This window comes from Streptopelia decaocto, assembly GCF_964273445.1.
Source record: "Streptopelia decaocto genome assembly, chromosome: 14".
Classification (NCBI taxonomy): Eukaryota; Metazoa; Chordata; class Aves; order Columbiformes; family Columbidae; genus Streptopelia; species Streptopelia decaocto.
In genome coordinates this window covers 4,336,125-4,357,764 of record NC_138669.1, presented here as the reverse complement: position 1 = coordinate 4,357,764, position 21,640 = coordinate 4,336,125, and the positions used below count along the sequence as shown (strand labels likewise).

General features: G+C 51.5%; 1 protein-coding gene across 2 annotated transcripts in view; it reads left to right on the top strand.

The window, feature by feature from the left end:
• The first annotated feature begins 6,400 nt into the window (after nucleotides 1–6,400).
• The window catches only part of ZHX3 (zinc fingers and homeoboxes 3), a 41,212-nt gene continuing 25,972 nt past the window's right edge, over nucleotides 6,401–21,640 (top strand). The window contains exon 1 of one of the 2 annotated variants that reach the window (XM_082065224.1): nucleotides 6,401–6,505. The gene's annotated coding sequence lies outside the window, so the exon portion shown is untranslated. Of the gene's footprint in view, nucleotides 6,506–7,113; nucleotides 7,161–21,640 lie in introns of those variants that run through there. The other variant, XM_082065223.1, reaches the window with a different exon arrangement.

Genomic DNA, 21,640 nt, shown 5'->3' with positions numbered 1-21,640 from the left:
CCCCTCTGGGGGAGGCTGCAGGGAAACCCTAGCTGGCTCTCGAAGCTTCAGTGCCTCCATCAGCTCTGCTGCAAGCGGGACCAGAGTCACGGGGCCACCCACCAACCTGCTGAGCCCAGCTTTCCTGGGCATGGCTGTCGGGTGGGCAGCCCTCCAGCTGCCTTCCCTGCTGTGCCACAGAGCCCAGCAGCAAGCAGGAGAGGGCAACTCGCTGTGGAAGAGGGGATTTTTGGAGAGAAGCAACAATCAGGCTCCCGGGGCAGCACTGATGGGCTCCTGGCTGGGACATATATCAGGCAGACCTAAAGAGTGCATAGGGGAAATCCTGGGCATAGAAACCTGCACAGCCCCTGGTGTTCAGAAAGTCCTCAGGCACACCCCCATACTGAGCGGCACCTTAGCAGTAAGCACATGGTGCAGGGACTTAACACAGTGCTGCAGCCACACAAAACAGGCTGCTGAGCATCTCCTGCCAGGGTGACATCCCCTCTGCAGAGCCAGCATCCCCCCAGGGGACATCCTGCCCCCTTGCCTTGCACAGCTGCTCCTTTCCTGGGCATCTGCCTGCTCAGCCCCAGAGCGTGGGACAGAGGGAAGAGAATGGCTCTGGTTTGGGTCTCTCTCTGGAGAAAGATTAATAGGTAGACAGGGCAGGAGAAAGGGTTTTCAAAGCCAGCCCAGGGACACCAAGCCATGTTCAACAAAAAAACCCTATAGAGGAATGGGGCACTCCCACACCTCAGCCATGGGAAAAGCAGGATCACAGCCCTTCACCATGAAGCCCTAGCAGAGGGGCAACCCCTCCCGATGGAGGCAGCACAACTCGCACCCACATCTCCAGCTAAAAAGCCTCCCCAAATACACCAGATATATTGCTAACAGCAGCCTGCTCTGCTCCTGACCCACCCCACAAGCAGAACACCCTTCCCACCCTACACACCCACACTGCAAACTGCCCAAGACCTTCCCCATTACCTGGGCAGCTACTGGACCTCAGCAGCTCCTCAACTTTGGTGCAACCAGCCCAGAAGCCCCAGGAGCTGCTCTCTGCCAAAAGGAACGCTCAGCTCCTCCTCTCCCCAACACTTCCTTCCTCTCACCTGAGCAAGGGGAGGGCCCTGCCTCCCAAACAGCACCCAGTTCCCACACCGTGCCTTCTGCTGAGCCTATGAGGGCTCCTGGGAGGCTGGAGGGTGGATCTGGGGAGGCAGCTTACACCTGCATGGAGCAGCTGTGTCTCATTGCAACCAGCTGGTTTGCTCCAGCACCTCTGGGCACAGCTGCCAACTGCCTTGCACTGATGCAGACCCTTCCTCCCTCCTTCTCCAACCCAGCATCCCACAAGACCACTGCAGCCTGACCCACCAGGCTGGAGTTGTCCAGCTGGGAAGGTGATTCCTCAGCACCCTCTGCTGAGTTTTGGGGTGACATGGCTGCAGCTCCTGGTCTGCACAAGAGTTGGTGGCACTTTAGGGATAAAGGTTGCTCTGCTGGTATGTGCACAGGGCTCTCCCACCCTGCACTTGTAGAGCTGATGTTGCTTTATGAGAGCAGGGAAGTTTAAAAGCTGGAAGATGGTTGCTTAGGACATTTTTAGTCCCTGAGGAGAAGGGTCTAAACCATCCAGGTTGGCCACAGCTGATGAGTTGATTTGCAGAAATGCCACAGCTCATTCGCAGGCAAGCCCCATTACCTCCTTGTGCCTCAGTTTCCTCAGCTGTACCACACTGGTAAAGCTGACGGCAGTGGGAGGTATGGAAACCTCCCCATGCCCCTACAGTGCCAAGCACAGCCCAGACGTGAGGTCTCAGACCCAATACGGGAACTCTCCTAAAGGCTGTGACAAACCAGCTGAGGAAGAATGCCTGTTTTCCAGCAGCTTAATATTTCTGAGAGCTCTAACCCTGGGTGAAATTGGACTGGAAGCAGCTATTGTGGGTGGCCAGGCACAGCTGCGGTCCCCAAGGAAGGTGGGCTGGCACCGGGTAGCACCAGCACCCCAGGGGGGCTCATGAGCAGCACGGGGTGCGCGCCTGCCACCAAATCCCACAGCCAGGTCACCAGACACTCACCCAGGGTGGGAGGAGCCTGCTCTAACCTCAGTATAGACGCCTCGGGATGTGACATCTCAGGTGTCTTGTCCTTGTCATGGCATCTTAGACTAGTGCTCAGTGATGCCACCGCAATGGGTCTCACCCAGGGCAGTGGTTTGCACCCTGCAAACCCCAAGGCTGGAACACAAAAGCGAGGACAAATCTAGCCTGCAGATGCCTGGTACCTGGTCAAAAATGGACATTTCAGCAGAGAACACCATTTCTTCCTTAGCCAGCTGAATGCATCCTCAGTTGAGCAGAGAAGGCAAAGCCAGCACAAGCTCAGCCTTGCGGTGGCTCCAAGCCCCCATCCTCTGGGCACAGGGGTGAGCACCTGGCACTCGGGTACCCTGCAGAAGTAGCTTCCCCATCACTCACCTCCAGTGCTCCTTGCTCAGCTGATTTTCCTCGCTGGCCCTTACATCCAGCTCCCAACACCCGGGGCTTTGCTTGTCTCCCAGCTCCCCTGCAGCAGATCCCCAGCTGGACCACAGCCACACTCGGTGATGCCTGTACCTTCCTCTGTGCTACTCTGCAATCCAGCCCCACAGCATTTTACTTACCTCTTCTCTCCTTCTTCCTCCTCCAAAAAGCTTAAAGCACTTTTTAATTGCCATGGTAATTTTTTGCAAAGCCATACAATTATTCTTGGCTGCTGCCAGCTGCTTTTTGTACCTCCTCTTGCTCCCCCCCACCTTTTTTTTTTGGAAGGTGGGCCCCGCAGATCCATCACTCCCTGGGCTTGTAACTGTGAGCACCCCAATATCTCTCTGTATCCTCCCCCCAGGGCCTGCTCCAACATTATGAGGTTTTTTTTCCCCCTTTTGGGCACTCTACAACCCACAGATGTTTGCAATGAGCCTTTGCAAAACAAGACGGCTTTTTTTATTAGTCAACCGAGATGCAATATTTTCAGCTCCCTGCATTCCAATGGAAAAGCAAAGCTCACAGCCGCCTCCGTCTCGGCGGCTTTCGTCCTGCATCCCTGCCGCTCCTCCCATCCCAGTTTGCAGCCTTTGCCCCGCGTGGGGCAGCAGCACAGTCAGCCGCAGGGCGCTAGAAGCCGTGATCCCAGTGTTTTCAGTGCCTCTCCAGAAAAGCTCCATCCGTCCACTTGGCAGTCGGGAGCACCCCAGGCACAGGCTGCCCGAGAGACTCTTAAATTTTCCTCTGTCCCAGAAAAAACAAGTCGCATCTTCAGTCACAGGGTGGGAAAGGGGACAAGCTGTGTCAAAGACAGGCTTGTTTTTCCCCTTCTTTGTATTTCAACAGCTGCTGCAAATGAGCCAGGCCACAGCCAATTCTTCAGCTGCCTCCAAGGTGGGGGCTGGTGGGGTTTTGCCTCCTCACTTGGTCGTCATGTTATTTCGCTGGGATTTTCCCAGCTGCTTAAACTTGTCTTTGAGCAGCCTGGCAGTCCCTCGGGACACCTCTCCTTGATTCCCCCCCTTGCTGCCTGCTTGTTTGTGGGCCTGGGGTGAAATGTCTGGAGTGAGGATGGATGATCCAGCTGCAAGAGAAACCCGGGAAGCCAGCCAAGCCGCCTGCTCCATGCTGGCTGAGACCTGACACAGCTCGGCTCAGAGATGCTGCAGAGGAGCAAGAAGTTCTACAGGACCAGAGGGGAACAAAGCTGATGGAAAGGGCGTCGCTTTGCTGTGCAAAGTGAGGCTGGGATGGGGACTATCCTTCCAGCCATAGTGCCCAGCCAGTAGTTAGGGACACCAGTACTGTTCGATGGCTGGAAGTCCACCTTGTGAGCCACTTACTGCAGCATCTAAATCCTCTTCCCACCCCTGAGCCAGGGAATCACATTCTCCTGCTCCCTTTCCCACACTAGAAGGACGCTCTGGGACCCTGTTCCTCTGGGGCATCATCTTGTAATGGCCACTAGCCTGGCCCATTTCTCCCCAGGCCTGCCCAGTACTTTAACTTCAGTAGTGTCCCACTTACACTGGGGTCTCCTGAGATGCTGGCAAAATCCAAGGCTGTGACACAAAATGCAAAGGTGCCTTTTCCTGAATGCAGTGCGCCCCTTGTAGCCACCCAGCAGGATGCTGCAAGCACCAGATGCTGGGTGAGAGATGGCCAGAGCCACTGAGTTTATTGACCTGTGTGCTCCAGACGTGGGGCTGACAGCTGTCCATCAGCCCAGCAAGTCCAAGGTCCCTGTGCCAGGCAGGGCCATGTTCCTGCTGCTGGCAGGGCTGGCATCCCCGACTGGCATCCCCCCACTGGGACCCTCCAGGGAATTCCCGACTGAGGCTGGGATGTGAAAGGGCTTTCCCGTTACCAGGGCCCCTTTTCCCAGCAGAGGGACAGCTTTCCAGAGCGGGGGAGCACACGGGGAAGCCTGGCAGGGCTGCCTGCTCCTCTCAGCTGGCCGGGCAGGGGCTCCAATTTCCTTCCCCGGCTCAACAAAGAGCTGCAGAGGCTTGTGAAAGGGGTGATTCAGCAAAAGAGGACAAGAGAGGCAGAAACACCAAGTCAGCACAGCTGGATGGAGTGAAATTCCCATCTCCTGAAAGCCGCAGGGAGCAAGGCTCAGGTGTCCTGGTCCCTTGGGGAGGGGGCCAAGCCCTGGCTGTGAATGCCGACGCTGGAGCCAGCAATACGACAGGAAAGCAGTGGTGGTGGCTTTCTTTTCCCTTTCCCCTTCCCAGAAAGATCAGGTCAGACTGGCCTGGCATGCAATGGAATGGGTGGGAAAGCCATTTTGCCTGAAGAGGAGGAAATGCCACCCTCAGTGGCCAATCACAAGCATTGAAAAAGCTGAATTACAGTCACAGGACTGGTCAAAACCCACCCATTCTGGTTTGTAAACATGCTCCGCTGATTTGGCTCCTAGTCTCTGACCTGTTAAAAGTTCAAGTTTCTTCCGTAAACACAACGGGTTCAAGCTTATTTAAAAAGAAAGACCAGAAAGCTACAATTCCCACACAGTCCTGCGGCCCCAAGAGCCAGGGCTCACAGAGAAATCCTGCCGTGCTCTAAAACCAGGAGAGCTGATAGCCCCAAGCACTAAATCGTCCTGAAAAAGTGAAGTCTCTGAACCTGCTGAGAGCCCTTAGCCTTTTTGTCCCAGCTGCCAAAAATCCAGACCCACGCTCTAAAGCCAACAGCTTTAGATAAGCAACATCATATTTACATCAATGTAACTGTGAGCAAAGCTCCGAATTGAGGACAAGTGGGATGATCTGCACGTTTAGGCAGCTGGAAAATCTTTCATCTTTTGTCCAAAGCTGGTGTCTTATTTCGAGACAGACAATGTTTCTAAGCCACACTTTATTTAAAAAATAGCATATATTCTGTTCGATCCCCGACCTGGACATAGCATACTGTCACTAAATGCTGCCCAAGCCCTTGGGGTGCAGTAGTTTGGTCACCCCAAGAGGATCTCTCCAGCCCGGGGTGCATAGTTATGGCCGTGCAGCCCACGCGTGACCCACCACCCCCTCCCAACCCTGCAGAGCCGGTTCAGCTCCCTAAGCCGGCAGGAGCCACCTTGGCTGTACCAGGATGCGGAGCTGGGACACCGAAAAGCTGTGATGTGACAAGAAGCGGCAGGGGGGCAGGACCCTCGTACGCACAGGACACCCACGGTGCTCGGTGCCCGCTGCACGGCCACGCCATCCTCCCCCGTGTCCGGCTGCACGCTCACCGTCATCTTCCCCGTGTTCGGTGCTCAGACCCTGCTCATAGCCCCGGTGCACGCACCCGGGTGCCCGGTACACCTTCCAGTGCGCGCACCTGCTGAACCCCCCGGGGCACGGACCCGGTGCTCACGGTGTCCCCCCGCCTCGGTGCGTGCACCCACCGCACAGCCCCGATACAGCCGCCCGGTGCTGGCGCTCAGCGCCCTGCCCCGCGCATACACCCGGTGCCCATTCCCTGTGCAGGCTCTCGCCGCCTTTCCCAGTGTCCGGTGCAGACGTCCGGTGCAGGCACTCGCCGCCTTCCCTAGAGACCGGTGCAGACGCTCGCCACCCGCTACAGTGTATGTGCCCAATGCTCGCCGCCTCCCCGGTGCACGCACCCGGTCCAAACGCTCACCGCCCGCCCCGGTGCAGGCGCTACAGCGAACACACAGCCGGTGCGGGGCTGCACCGCCCTCCCCGGTCCCGGTGCCGCTGCCCGGTGCCCGGATCCCCGCGCGCAAGCGCACGCCCCGCCCCGGTGACGTCACCTCCCCCCTCCCGCCCCGGCGATGGAGCCTGGCTAATGCCGGTGTGTGTCGCGCCCGCCCGCCCCACGTTCCCCCCGCCCCCCGCCGATGCCTGCGCTCGGCGGCGCCCGCCCGGCCGCCCCGCTGCGCCGTCCGCCCCGCCCGCCCCGCGCTCGCCGCCGGGGCCGGGGCCTCTGCCGGACCGCGCCGAGCCGAACCGCCACGGCGGCCCGGGGACCTGCCGCGGGTGAGTGCCGAGCGCCCGGCGCGGCGGGGAGGGTCCCGCGCCCCTCGCCTCGCTGCCGTGCCGCGGTCCCGCCCGCGCCCGCTCCCCCCGTCCCGTGGGACCTCCCCCGGGGAGCGCGGAGCCCGGGCAGGTGCGGGGGACCGGGTAGGAGGCGCTCCCGCGGCCACCCCCGCCCTGCCGGGCACCCACCCGGGGGTCGGGACACGCGTGTCGTGTGGTCCCCACCCCGCCGCCGCCCCGGTCCGCCCAGCCGTGCCGGGGAGCCGGCGAGCTGCGCTGCTCTTTGCTGCCATCGGCTCTCCAGAAATTGGAACTTACATTCAAAGAAATTACATTAAAAATCTGCCGGCCCGGCCGCTCTGTGAGCGCCCGGCTCCGTGGGGCTGCCCGGGACTCGGCTGCCTCTCCGCCACATCGGTCAGTTTTGTTTTGGTTTTGTTTTTTTCTTTATTCTGGGTCTTTAGAGGAAGGGAAGTCCTTTTTTCCAGCCCTTGCTGGCTGCTTGCTCCGGGAGCTGAGGGGCGGCAGACCCCACTCGTGTCGCAGTTGCGGAGTAAGGGGGCTGGTCACGAGTGGGTTTTTTTGTGGCACCTGGAGTTGTCGGGCCCTGGGACAGACCGGGATGTGAGCAGACGGCATCTCCCTCATCACACAGGTAGGAAAACGGAGCCGCTGCTAAGTGATGTGCCCGAGGCCATGTAGGGAATCTGTGGCAGAGCTGGGACTAAACCCCATATCGCTCTGTGCTAATGCCCTGTTCAGTGCTTTCCTGGCTTGGCTGGGGACAGTGGTTTAACCTCGTCCCCTCGGGCTGTGGGGGTAAAGTCCTGCCTGGGCTATGCCAGCTCCTAATCAGGGCTCCTGCGGTGGCAGCCGGGCGTGTGGCCAGGTGCCAGCGGGCTGAGGCCTCTCCGCTCCGAGCGACGGATTTGGAGAGCGGAGGCGTTTTCGTAAGGGAGATATGGGTCCTGGGCTGAGAGTGGGCATGAGCCCCTCGGGCATCGCGTTTGCTTGGCTGGCTGGAGTGTCTGTGCGATTGTACAGCTCGTGCTTGGGGTTTGACTCCATCCTTTGGTTCAGGGTGTGCTTAGTCTGTGCCCTCAAAACTCAAGCAATAAGGTTTTTCCAAGGGGTCTTCTAATTTGGTTACAAGATGGGAAACTTTTGGGGGAGAGGTAGACGGTGGAAGCAGGGCAGTTGATGTAGATGATGTGTCTCATTAGGCTGACAGATGTGCCTGGAAAAAACCCATGCAGAACCCCTTCTGGAGCTGTGTTCTGCCCAACACGGGTCCAGCTGGGCAGGGAGGGTTTCGGTGCTGCTCTCCCTGACCACCTACCCCGGCTGCAGTCCCCAAATGAGGGTCATGGTGTCCTGAGGAGCGATTCTCTATGGGTAGGAAGCCAGAAGTTTACTTTCTTATCTGGAACAGCTTATTCTAAACTAATTTCTCTTTAAGAGATCATGAGGAAGAAAAAAACCCCAGGAGATCAGGATCGCTTTATTTACAATAGAAGAAAACAGAAATTTAATGATAACTTCTGTTATTAATAACTAGGTTGGGTCAGTGACCTTGGTGTATTTTACAACTCAGGATGTGTAGCTGAGAAGAGGGAGCAGACTGTTCCAGTTTATTGTTTCCTCTTAGTTCACCCCAGTAGCTCATAGCACACAGATGCCCACACAGTTTTGGAGCCCTGACCCACCTTTGGGGATGAGAAAGAGGAGGCTGTTGGATTTGGTTTTGCTTCAGATACAGCCTGATCTGTAGCTTGTGTTAATTTTATTATTGATGGGTGGGAGTTTAGCATAGTTTTTTTCTGACAGGGCTCAGCCTCAGCAACTCTTGCTACTGGAAGAAAGCTGTAGTAACTTGAACCCAGGAGCTGCTCACGGGAGCACATCTCTATCAATAAAATCCTTGTTGCAAAGCCAAGTAAAACCAGCCCGGTGGGGGCTGCTGGCTTTTGTCGGGGAGATGCAGAGCCTGATGCTGGCAGTGCTGGCAGCCCGGAGCAGGTGAGCCGGGCTGGGAGTGGGAGCCAGCTGGATTGTCAGTGGGGGGAGATTTAAACAGCAGCGTGGCTCCCGTTCTCCTTTATACAAGTGTGTCCCCTTGCTCTGTGGGAAGGTTTTCCTCTTACTTAGACCTCTTCTTCCTCCCCTCCAAAAATGTGTGTGCAAGCTTTATCACCCATCTCAGTTACTATGGTGTTACTACGTAAAAGCAGCTCATCTCACAGCTCCTGAAATTATCTACAACTTGGCTTTACGGTTGTGTAACCCTGGGCCGCAGGTCTGTGTCCATCCCCTTGTTTGGGCGGTGGGACGGGTCCGGAGGCAGCAGCGTTTGCAGGGCACGGCTGCGGCTTGGTCGCCTGGGAGCACCCCTGGGTCAGCGGGCACGAGGAGCCGGCTGCTCCCTGCCAGGCTGTTGCATGGGTGCGTTGGTTGTTATTTGTGAACATGAGAGCGTATCCTGAGCAGTGATGAGCCCTGGAAGAACCTCTCGTGTTCATCCCCTCCAGAGCTGGGGCTGCCTGCTCCCTGCTGAACGCAGGCAGGGCGTTAGCTCCCCCAGAAAACTGTTGGGAGTGGAAACAAATACTTGAGGGACTGTGGGAATCTGTGCAAACAAAAGGCAGAAGATGGGAGCAGATGTCTCCCCCCACGCCACCGTCAGGTCAGCCCCCCCAGCTGTGCAAGTGAACCCCCATGGGCTGGCTCATTGCTGCCGGCTTTGCTGCAGCAGGTCCCTTGCTCCCTATCTCCTGGTATATATATATTTTTTTCCTTTCTGTCTTTTCCACCTTATTTGCATGTAAAAAAGCACTGTGGAGAGTGCCTTGGTTTGCATGGTGTTAATGTGAGTTATTGTCACCCTTGTTCTTGCGTGGCCCTGAACCAGGGAGATTTGCTTGTAAGAGCGGGAGCCCAGAGCCAGGTCTGGGCTCCCCAACCCTTGATTGTCTGAAGGATGATTCGCCCTGTGCAGACTCTGAGTCACCCCCCGAGGTGCCTCACTCTTTGCATTAACCAAACAGGAGCCCAGGATAATTATGTTTGTAATTTAGGCACCTGTTGTAGGTGGAATGAGCCCACTCCTGCTATGGAGGTTAATTTTGGAGAAGAACCTGATTGCTGGTGCTTGGTCATTGTGATGAAGGTCGGCAACATTTCTCCCTCTTGCAGCTGTGATGGCTTTTTTGCTTTGTTGAGTAGGAGAAGGGTGATGTTTCTAATTAAAAAAAGAAAAAAAAAGGTCCTATACTTCTCCCCTTCTTTGTTTGTTTTTTTCCCTTTTTTTTTTTTTTTTTTTCCTGGACAAATGTTCTAAATAATAATGCTTAAAATGCAAATGGGGTGAGTTTGGGCGAAGTCACTGGAGAAGCCCTGGTCGGATGAGGACTGCGGTGGAGTTAGAGGAGCCGGTGATGACACACGGCACAAGAGCAGAGCCGGGGCAGTTGGGTTGTCACCAGGTGCAGTCACAGCCATGGTGGCCATGGCTCGGCTCTGCCTGGAGGACGTTCTCATGCGTTACAAAGACTTGGTGGTGTCTGTCCCCCCGCCTCAGAGGGATGCACTGTGAGGTATCCTCTCCTTTTTCTACCTGTTTAACTAAAGTCGCTTATCAGTCCTGTTGCTCTCTCTTTCCTTCTGGAAGTCTGTTCATCTCCTATGGATTCGTGCTCTACAATTACAGTGCTGTAAATCTTTGTCTTCAAAGGGGGATTGAAGCTTCTTATCTGCTATTAAAATGATAGGAATAAAGAGTTTATAAGGACTGAAATTAGGCATGAGGTCTTGGATACTTGATGCTTTAGCTCTTCCTCTCCAGATCTCCTCAGTGTAGGAGTAGGAAGGGTCTTTGCTGTAGCGCACTGGAGTACTTGGAGTATACTTCGTGTAAGAGGATGTTCGAGATGCGGTTGTCTTGGATGCTTTTTGATGTGTAGTATTTAAGGAGCTGAGGTCTTGGGTCTTTGCGTTAAGGATCCAGCCATATTGCTGGCTCCTCGTGCCTGTGCAGAGAGCAGGTCCCAGTGGCTGGAGACCTTCCTGGTGGCTCCAGGTCCTGCCTTGGGGCACCAACAGCACAAGGACCATTTCAGCCACTGATGTACTGAGTTTTCTCTTGCAGCCTGGGTCATGTCTTCTGGCTCTGGTCAACCTTGTAGAGGCGGTCACCTCTAAACCAGCATCTTTAAGCATGGTGCTCAGTGGCTTTGGGGACCTTCATGGGTTGGATGTGACACCAATGGGGCTTCTTGACGTGCGTTTTTTCACAGCCCTGGCAAGATGGGTGTGTCTACTCTTTGCATTAAGGTTAATTGGCTCTTACAGGTGTCCCTAATTGTAGGGTGGTCGTTAGAGAGAAGTCATCCTGAAAAGCGTGCAGGAGGTTACGCGGGCCAGTCGTGTTGCGCTTTGGTTTGTTAAGCAGGATGTAAATGCAGACTCCTCTTGTGAAATGCGTCCTGGTCTTTCTTTCCTTGCTAGGAATCATTTTCATGTCAGAAAAGAGACAATCCCCCTGTCTTGAATACTGTTTTACAGAGGCAGAGCTAATTTAAAAACAAAAATCCAGGCACGAAACCCTCAGCTGCACGAGCAGAGGGGAAGCGGACTTGTGGTCTGGCCTCAGAGCAAGCAGATGAATGTGAATATTTCATTAAGACCATAATCCACCTGTTTGGCTCCGCTCCTCCGGTCCTGCGCGTACCGTGAAGTGCAGCGGATATTTTAAACAGCAGCCTGCGCTTTCTGCTCCGGTGTCTGGCATTTTCATGTTGCTTTACAGGCAGGAAAGACAGAGACCGAGGGTGATGTAGAAACCACTGCGGGTGCGCAGGTCCTTTGCTTTTGGATTTTTTCCCCTCTGTAGCTGATGTCTGTGTCTCAGTGGGCTGGTGTTCTGCTCGCCCAGCCTGGGTTGATGGTGCTGAGCCGTGTTTGCTCTGTCACCTGTCAGCACCATTTCTGGAGGTTGGAAATTTGGCCCTACTTTGATTTTCTGTGGCATCTAGGATAGGCTTCTTTTTTATTTATTGTAGCTTTCTATAGGATGGTTGGAGCTGAGAGGGTGGGGGTGAGAAGGAGTCCTTTCTTTTGGGGGTAATCCCCCAATAAACAGCACTGCAAGGCAGATACAAAGTGCCTTGTGTGCTCAAAGCCCAGATGTTAAAAATACTGCCATACATGCATACCCAGGTGGAATGAGGTGGTGAATAGTAATTGAGATTCATGTAGCAAAATTAGTGATCTCTCCACCTGGGTACCTTCAAAGCAGGGTCTTTGTCAGGGACATGCACTTGGCTGGTAGACCTGGTAGCTGGAGAACCCAGGCCTTGCTGGTGGGTCCCTCTCGCTCTTCTGGGGTGAGGATGAAGCCACCCAAGTCCTTCAGAGCTGCAGGGACCATCATGGGACACATCTGCCATTGCCACATCTGCCATTGCCACATCTGCTCCCTGCTCGGGCAAAACCCCGTTCCTGCCGCGGCATCGGGCATCATCCTGGGCTTGGAAACAGGGGCTTATTTCCAGCACATGGGAGGGTTTTCCTTCTTAATTACAAGCATTGGCCAAGTGGGCGTGGGCAGTGGAGGATGCTGTGATCAGCAGCTGTTGATGAACACGGAAGGTTTGCTTTGCCTTCCCAAAGTATCCGGTCCAGAGGTGTCATTGCTGCTCTGCCCCTTAATGCTCAGAAACGCTGCTTTGTGTGGCTGTTCTGCTGGGGGGAGTTTGTCAGGTCCTGGTTGGCTTGAGATTGGGAAGAAAATTTTTTAAAAAATAAGTTGAATTTAAAATGTCATTGATTTTTTTTTTTAATATATTTTTCTTCTAATTTAATCAATTCCCTACTGTGCTGTAAATTCCAAATATGAATGGGAAATAATCCCACCAGTACAATAATTAGCATGTAACCAGCAGATGAAGGAAACCCAAACTGCCGAGCTGATTGGTGAATGCCGACTGTTTTCCGAATTAATTTCAATAATCACATCTCCCATTAAAAAGAAGACGGGGCGGGGAGGAAGTCTTAAATTTTCCTCAAGCTTGACGTAGCGAAAAATGGTATGTGCAGTGTAGCTGTTCTCCATATAATTACAAAAAAGAGAGGAGGGAGGTTCTCAAAACTGAATTGTATTGCTAATTTTGCAACTGGGAAGCTCAATTTCAGTTGCTTTTCTGGAAGGAAATAGAAATTGTAAGTCAAATATCTGTAATTTTATGTAGGTATGTGGCAGTAAATAGTGTATTGGAAAAAGAAAACATTCTCTTGCGGTGGTGCTGTGCTGCAGGATGCAAAAATAAGTCCACTGGAGGCCATTAATAGTTTAATTTGGTTCTGTGTTTACTGTGCATCCATCCAGCTCCCGAATATTTAGTTGTTGTGCTTTGAAGGGACGGCTGGAAATCAGGATTTGGGAAGGAGCGATTTCAGAGCGTCCCGGAGCTGGGCAGCCTCTGACCCCAGGGATCTGCTGCTCTTTTCTGTCCTGCCTTCCTCTGCTGCTTTTTTTTGGCCAGTTCTGCCCCGAAGGTGGGTGTTGGAGAAGTCCTCTCGATGCCTCCACGGTGTCACGTCCATGCAGCACCAGGAAAGGTCTGCAGAGCTGTGTCATTACATACCTGAATTCACATTCAGTATGAGCGGAGATGATGTTATCTTCTCATGATGTGTTTCCTCTCCTAGAGCAGCCCCGGTTGTCTCCTGGTCATGGCCACCTCACCCTCGGGACTTATTTTCCAACAGCAAAGCGCAGGAGAAGCTGCTACCAGGTGCTGAACCAGAGCGTCGCTTTAGAGATGCTTTTTAATTTCCAATTTAAGCTTAATTTTAGCAATGTTTGCTAAGTTGTGATACAGCTTGGTGCTTGCAGGCCTAAAAAGATTTTATTTAGAAATGCAGGGGGTGGTCTGCTGAAAGCCTGGCCCTACAGTCGCTGTGTACGAGCGTACCATGCTGTGAAGGCAAGAAATCCCGGTGTGTTTGATGGAGCAACCTGTTTATTAAGGTGATTGCAGGATTAGGGCAAGAGGAGGTATTAAGCTGGATCTGGTGCAGGTGGGGAAAAAGATTCCCTGTTTTTGGCATGGGGAATGAGAGCTGCCCAGGGTCACCCTGTGGTGTGATGGGCAGGAGGGAGACCAGGGAGCACCTTGGGTGTCCTCTCCCTCCCAGTATCTCAGCACGCAGCGACATTGCCAGATGTTGCTTAAAATTTGGAGGGGAAAAAAACCCAACAGGCTGATCCATGTGCTTTGAAACAGTATTTATTATTTTCTACATTCAATCCGGCGCTCTGTGGGAAGGTATGCAAGCGGATCACTACACTATTTTCTTTGCATATTTTCCTAGTGTTAGAGACGGTCTCAAAGAAGTATTGCATTGTTTCATTTCCCTTCCATGCTTCATGTTTTTCTAAAAATAAAAGGTAATGTCAACAATCCTACAATAACGAATGAGTGAATGTGCACGTCCTGCACCCAGTTAATTTTTTCTTTATTTTTTTGGTGAAAAGCAAGATTTAGTTGGTAATCACATTATGAGCTATGGATGAAAATGTATCTCTTAAACCACCTAACTGGTGGCTTTTTGCCTTTTTAAAATGCCATTAATCAAGTTAGAGGCTGAAAATACTCTTGCAAAGCAGAGACCAGGAAAAGTCACTTGAGGTGAGTAAACAAGTTGACTTTTTTAATGAGAGCAGAAAACCCAGCCTGCTGCCGCTCCTGTGCTAAGGGTGCCTTAAATACAGAGTCTCCCTCAGTGCTGACAGGCATCCCAAACACCTTTTGTAATAAACCTCTAATTATAGCCTAGTGACTCCATAGATTCTCCGGATCAACTTGGGAATATTGCACTGAAAACCAGGGAGAATATTTCTATTTTCTGCGGCTGATGGGTGAACCAGATTTAGAGCTGGACCTGGTAAGCACGGTACACAGCAGCGTATTTATAGCTGTGCTTGCTGCTGTGTGATATGATTTCGGGGTTAAACTCTACATTTTGGGAACTGCTTCCCAAATACATTGGTGTGGATTCCCGAATCCAGACCCCGGCTGAGCTGGTTGGAGAAGGGTTCGGCTGGTGGCCAACTGCAGCCCATCACCAGCCCCTGACGGCTGACACTTGGATTAAAGCCCAGCTCTCAGAACCAGGGACTTCAGTGAAAATCTTGGCTTTTTAAAGGAAAAAAAAAGACCTCCAGAGCTTCACAGTTATGGAGAAAAGCTGGAAAATGGGAATTCTTGGGCAGAGAGGGGTAGGGAGATGCCCTTCTCTTATCACCCCGCGTTAGCCTGGTTATTACCCAGTATCCCAGACTGGGAGTCAGCGTCATGGAATTCGGGGCTTGACTTATGGTGTTAGAAGTTGGCATGGCCCATACTGGCAAGTTGATTCTTTTCTCCTCTATGTATTTATTTCAGCTGAAATCTATTCATTGCTGAGATGTTTCTTTTCCCCGGTGCCGCGGGTGCCAGGTCCAGTTTGGCTGTGGTTTGTCCCTGGCATGAGCAGGAGGAACAGCAGGACAGAAGAGCTGTGATTGCCGTGGGACGCGTGTGCGTATGTCCCTGCAAAGGTACCCTGTAGGTGTGACGCACGTGTGTTGTGGGCTCAGCCCCTCTTCCACAGGGACAGCAAAGCTCCATCCATACCACCGGGGCTTATAGAATCACAGATGGTTTGGGTTGTAAGGACCTTCTAAACTCATCCAGTACCACCCCTGCCATGAGCAGGGACATCTTCACCAGCTCAGGTTGCTCAGAGCCCCGTCCAGCCTGGCCTGGGATGTCTCCAGGGATGGTTCGTCCACCAACTCTCTGGGCAACCTGGGCCAGGCTCTTGCCACCCTCATTTAAAAGAATTTCTTCCTCATGTCCAGCCTGAATCTCCCTCCTTTAGTTTGAAACCATCACCCCTTGTCCTGTTGTAACAGCGGGGCTTGTCCTCCTCTGTCAGGACCTGCTCATCCCTGGGCTCTGATGGACCTACCTCGCTGTGCTGCTGAGCCAGCCTGGGCTCTTATTTCCATTTATATAAATAATAATTTATGTAATTATTATTTCCCTTGCAAACTTCAGCGAGAGGTAGCGAGACAGTGATCTGATGGTTCGGGATGGCAGTGGACAGGTTTCTGCTGGTGCAGGAGGTCTGACACATGCAAAGGGATGGGGAGAGACCACAGGGGTAAGGGCATGGAGATGAGGTGGGGGAGGGAGAGCAGAGCAAGACCTCCTGCTTGTTTTTGGCAGGGTGAGGTCAGTAGATCACGGACACATACCCTGTCTAGGCAAACCAAGCGTCCCAGTTCAGCCGAGCTCCAAAGTCCTCGTGTCCAGCTGTGCAGGATTCATGGCTCTGCCCATGTGTTGATCACCGCATGAAGAGCGATGCTGCTCTGCCCAGCATTTGCTCTGATGGTGCTTCCACAGCTGAAGTTCACAGTGTGGTTTTCCCCGCAAAAATAATCCAGAGTCACCAGTGAGACGCTGCAAAATCCTGAAGCTGGATGAAATCAAGCGATGATCCATCAAAGCTTCCTTCTGCTTGGTCTTCAGTCCTTGAAAATCTGGATCATGTTTGCGCTCCTGTTTGAGTTTTTTTCTCCACAATTATGTTTAGACACTTATCTTTTTGTTCCTTTGCCCCACTATGAAATCTGAGGTGCTCACGACCCAAGAGCTGAAGCTTTTGTCCAGTTGATGCTCCCTGCAAGAGCATCTTTTCTTTCTCCAAATATTTGGAAGCTCGTGATAAAATTGTGAGGCTTGGCAGTGCCACTTTGGGTGCTATTCGTGTGCCAAACCCTGCTGAATGCATCTTTTATCGCAGATTTGTAACAGTAGCTCTTGGGGGGGGAGCTCGGGAGAAGTGCTTTCAGAAGAATGCTTTTGTAAAGGAACACTGTCCTGCAAAAATGAAGCTCCTTGCAGGGGGAAAAAAGAAACAACAACAAAAAATCCCAACAACAACAACAAAAACCCCAAGCCCAACATTTTTCTTGTGTTCGTGTTGTAAAATTTGCCTGTTATTTTGGGCAAATAAGGTTTTGCTTCCATTTCCAGACAATTTTGTTTGTCCGCTCTGTACAAACAAGCACCGTTGTGCTCCAGGCATTTGGAGAGGTGGGGGGCAGAAGGAAATATATATATATATATATATATATATATTTATTCTGAGACACGCCAAAATGCCTGTTTTATGTAAATATCCCCGGGCGGAGCCCCAGGTCCCTGCTGGAGCCGGGATGGGGACCCGCATGGCAGTTTGCTCAGACAGGGCTGGTTTGTAGTGGGAATTGCAAACTGGGAAGCCCAAAGATGGGTCCGTTTGTCTGTTCCGCCTCAAGCAGAAGGAGAGTTTAGGGAGCAGAGGTGTTGGGGTTTCTGAGCAGGGTGCTCAGCCCTGATATCTGCTCTGGGTCCCACTTTGCGTCCACTGGTGGGTTGAGATGTGTCTGGTCTCTGCAAGAACCAAGTGTTTCTCAGTGGCAGAAGGATAAAGTTTGTCCTCACGTGCGTTTGCTTCACAATTAAAAATGCTCTTCCTTTAAAAAGAAGGATTTTTTTCGTGGGAAAACCTGCTTTACAGCCAACAGCTAAGGTTGTTCTTGCTGAGTATCCCCCGAGGAGGGGGAGCACAGCCCTTTGCTCCATTTTCAGTTTGGGTTTGGATTGTCATATGCTGTTCTTAAGTAGCCATTTACTGTCTTTCCCATCTCTTTGGCACAGAAGCAGGAGAATAAAACATTAAAAGAGGAATGTGATTATAATCCCGTGAAAACTGACAGAGGAATTTGGCAGTGGTTGCAGCCTGTGAATGTAATACATAATATTTTATTCATTTTTTTTAAGTGATTAGATTTCAAGCTGACAGTTTAAATGACAAATCACTTTAAAAAGATATTGTGGACAATGTAAAAACTGTCAGTGTGGTTTTCCTTTGCTAACTGTGGAATATGCAAGGTCTGTGCACCAAAACAACCCCAAGGTCCTTTGGCTTTAGCCAAGCTGTGTGTGGAAGCTGAGTTTGATGAGGTTCCTCGTATTAATTATTTCTATTATAATAATATCATCGCTGCTGGCTCCCAGACTTTTTAACATCTGGGCAGTGCTGCCAGTCCCAGTGTGGCCAGCGGGATTTCTTGGTCAAAGGGAATTTATGTTTTTAAGTTATTTTTGCTTTGGTTGTCACCTCCTTCCCACAAACTGTGAGCAGGGCCAGTAATCACAGCTGGAAGAGGCTGTAGATACCGGCAGAAGAACTGTTCAGATATGTTTTTGAACGTGTTGGATGTTTAGATACGTTATTCAGCATGGAAAGGGGATGCCAGCACTGTGCCCTTGTGGCCAGGAAGGCCAATGGCATCCTGGGGTGGATTAGAAGGGGGGTGGTTAGTAGATCGAGAGAGGTCCTCCTTCCCCTCTGCTCCGCCCTGGTGAGACCACATCTGGAATATTGTGTCCAGTCTGGGCCCCTCAGTTCAAGAAGGACAGGGAACTGCTGGAGAGGGTCCAGCGTAGGGCAACGAAGATGATTAAGGGAGTGGAGCACCTCCCTTATGAAGAAAGGCTGAGGGAGCTGGGTCTCTTTAGTTTGGAGAAGAGGAGACTGAGGGGGGACCTTATTAATGTTTATAAATATATGAAGGGTGAGTGCCATGAGGATGGAGCCAGGCTCTTCTCGGTGGCAAACAATGATAGGACAAGGGGTAATGGGATCAAGCTGGAACACGAGAGGTTCCACTTAAATTTGATAAGAAACTTCTTCTCAGTAAGGGTGACAGACACTGGAACAGGCTGCCCAGGGGGGTTGTGGAGTCTCCTTCTCTGGAGACATTCAGAACCCGCCTGGACATGTTCCTGTGCGACCTCACCTGGGCGTTCCTGCTCCAGCAGGGGGATTGGACTAGATGATCTTTTGAGGTCCCTTCCACTCCCAAACATACTGTGATACTGTGATCCCAGGGGACGGACAGAGCTTCCCATCCCGGAACATCCCAGCTCGCAGTGGGATGGAGCTGGTGGTGCCAAACGCTCAGGCAGCGCCGAGCGGAGCCGCGGCTCCCGCATCCCGAGGGGTGCCACGGGCTGGGGATTTCCATCCCAAAGGGAAACCGGGGCTCTTCTGCTTCAGCCCAGCTGGGTAGTCACACAGATGATCGGGCTTTGTATGGAACATCTAACAAAGCGATGATTTCTGCTGTCATATAATATATAGTAAAATGTAGATATTTGTGTCCCCTGTGGTTCTCAGAGCAGAGAAACAAAAACCAAGAGGAATGGGAGTCTGCTCTGTTGTTTCCTTTTCTTGGAGCGTGACGCTGACTATAGTTTGCTGCATGCACCCCTTGTTTTAAATGCAGCCTGAACAGGATTTCAAATTCTTAAAACTCCGCAATAGGAATTTTTAGCTTAATGGGAATAATTCCATAATTCCTTCCCCTTGTAATGGAAAAAAAGACTAAGGTGGATGTGAACTGGATCACGTCTCTATCTGCTCGTACGTTCTTGGAGATCGAGCATAAAACTCATCTCTCCTCACCCGAAAATAAAATCTGGGAGTAGATGGGTGCGTAGGGCAGAAGGCTGGGGAAGGTGTCCCCTCCTGCTTCTGGCAGGAGAAAAGAGGTTGCTGGAGGAGACCCAGGGGGTTGTAACAAGATTTACTGGAGATCTAGAAACCACTGGTTTGAACAGACCTGAGTCGTTTGGCTCTGGATAAGAGAGGAGGGAGAAAATGTATCTTCTGTGTTCGCGGTGGATAGGAAAAGAAGTACGGCCGTAAAATTGTAGAGGAAAAAAACTTCAGATTAAATATGGAGCAATACTTTTCTTAAAAGTAACAAACAGATTTGATAGTCTGAAGAGCTTCTGGAGCATCGGTTGTTGGCAGATGAAAATGGCTTGGAAATGTCTTTCTAGTATTTTTCGATGGTCATTCTTGCGCGATGCTGGTGCAGTTTATTCTTCTGGAGTGGGAGCTGTGTCGGTAGCTCCCTGTGCTCCCACAGCACTGCCATGGAGCCAGGAAGGGCTGTTTCCAGTCTAAAATAAGCAAGAGATGACAAATGGTGTTCTGGGGCTTACATTTTCAGGCACTTAAAAAGATTGTAGTGACTAAAGATAATATAAGTTTGCATGCCTCCCTACAAAAGCAGATGTTGGCTAGAAATATTTTATGCTCTTTTGAGTCTAAAATTGAATGTTATGGATGTTAAATTGGATGACTTGCCTCTCTTGATGATACAGCCTTTCCAGGACACCGGTTCACTTGAGTTGGAAGAGAAAGAGAAGGGATGTGAGTGGTGTTGCCTTTAGTGTAGCTGTTTCTCTTTACAAAAATATCAGTACAGGCTGGGAAAATAGAAACAGCCACTTTAGAGATCCTAAATGGTAACTTGTAAGTCCTTTAATTGTAGGTTGGCAATGAGAACCTCTTTATTTTTTTTTCCTATAGGGGACACTGTTTTATACTCAAGAGCAGGGAGCAGATCTGTGCTATTGATCTATTGATTCACAAACAAGGTGCAAAATCTCAGGCCAGGTAAGAAAGTTTTTCCTCCGGCGCTGCACATCACCTTGTTTGTTAGATCCTCAGAAATCAGCTCTGGTCTCCAGGTATAAATAAGCTTTTTGCTCCTTGCTGGATATAACAACCATCTTTCATCAAGGCCGTCCGTGAGAGCTGCTAAATCATAACTGTGGTGAACTGGACCGCGGCGCGCATTGAGGGGAACCAAAAGGCGCGTTTGGTTGTGTGTGTTGGGACACAGAGCAGCACGGTGAGGAAACCTCACGGTGTTCTTGGCTTTTGGGGCAGATGGCCCCATGGACCACAGGAAGGTCCATTTGAGCACCACAGGAAGGTGCCCATCTCTGCCAAAGCCAGGTCTTGCGAAGAAAAGGTGAAGCATCCCCCAGAGCATCCTCTTTGGGGACTGTCAGGCAAGAGCTGGGCTTGGGGCTGCCTTGTCTGCTTGTGCGAGTACCAGGTTAGAACCAGGCTTTGCTCTGCAAGGAGAGCAAGGAGGGGGCGAACAGCTGTTTAACAAAAGAAATAAATCTGAGATGGGGTTGCCAGGTGAAAGGAAAACAGAATAATCTCTAGGCAGGAGAAAAGGAAAACAGAACAATCTCTAGTCTTGAAGCTTTGCAGTACTTTTGACTGTTAAATGTATAGATGCTGTGTGTTCAGTCCCAGCACAGGGATGCTGCCAGGAGCCTGGTGTTCTTGTCACGAGCCCTCTGTCCCAGCTGGCTCAGGTGTTATGGTTTTAAACCCCCAGGTACATAAGATGACTTATTCTCTGTGTCAGGTCTGATATTTGGGGAATATATTCTCCATTCTTGAACAGTTTGCAGGTTTTGAGCTGCTCAGTCAAACGTGAGCAAACGTAAGACTTGGGAAGGAGGCAGCGGGATGTTAATGCTGATGATCAATGGCTCTGGCAGACAGTGGAAATCCCTGAGGCAGAAGGACCTGATTGTATTGTCGCTATCGGATTTTAATATCTGAAATAAATTAGGAAAGCAAGCACGCCTTGGTTGTTGCTGTTCCCATTTCGGTGATAAGCAACTGAACTGAACATGCTGCTCAGAGGAAACCCCAACCCGTGTCCCTTTGCCCCCAGCTCTCTCCTGCATTATTTCACTTGAAGCAGCAGCTTCAGGCAAATCAAAGAGGAGCTGCCGGGGTAACAGTGGCTCATGGTGCCAAATCAGCAGGAGGTTTTGCTCTGTATTTCAGAACAAGCTTTTGGGAAACTCAGATTTTTCTCTGCCTCCAGCTTAAGTTTCTATTTAAACCGTCTTTAATTTCAGGAAGCATGAAGCTGCTCAGACCGCTGTGATCAAGGTCACTGTTCTTAATTTAGGTACTCCAAGGATCACCCAATCTTGTTTGTTGAAGTCTTAGGCATATGTTGAATCCCTAAAGGAGCGTGTGAATGATATTAAACCTACTGTAGCAGAGAGATCACGTGTATTAAAGGGAGAGGAGCAGAAATGATAGCGAAGGAGGAATGGCAGATAAGCAGCAGGAGCTGTGCTGTTATCACTTTGTTTGGAGACTGCATGGTTGTGCAAGTCGGTACAGGACATGTACACAAACTGC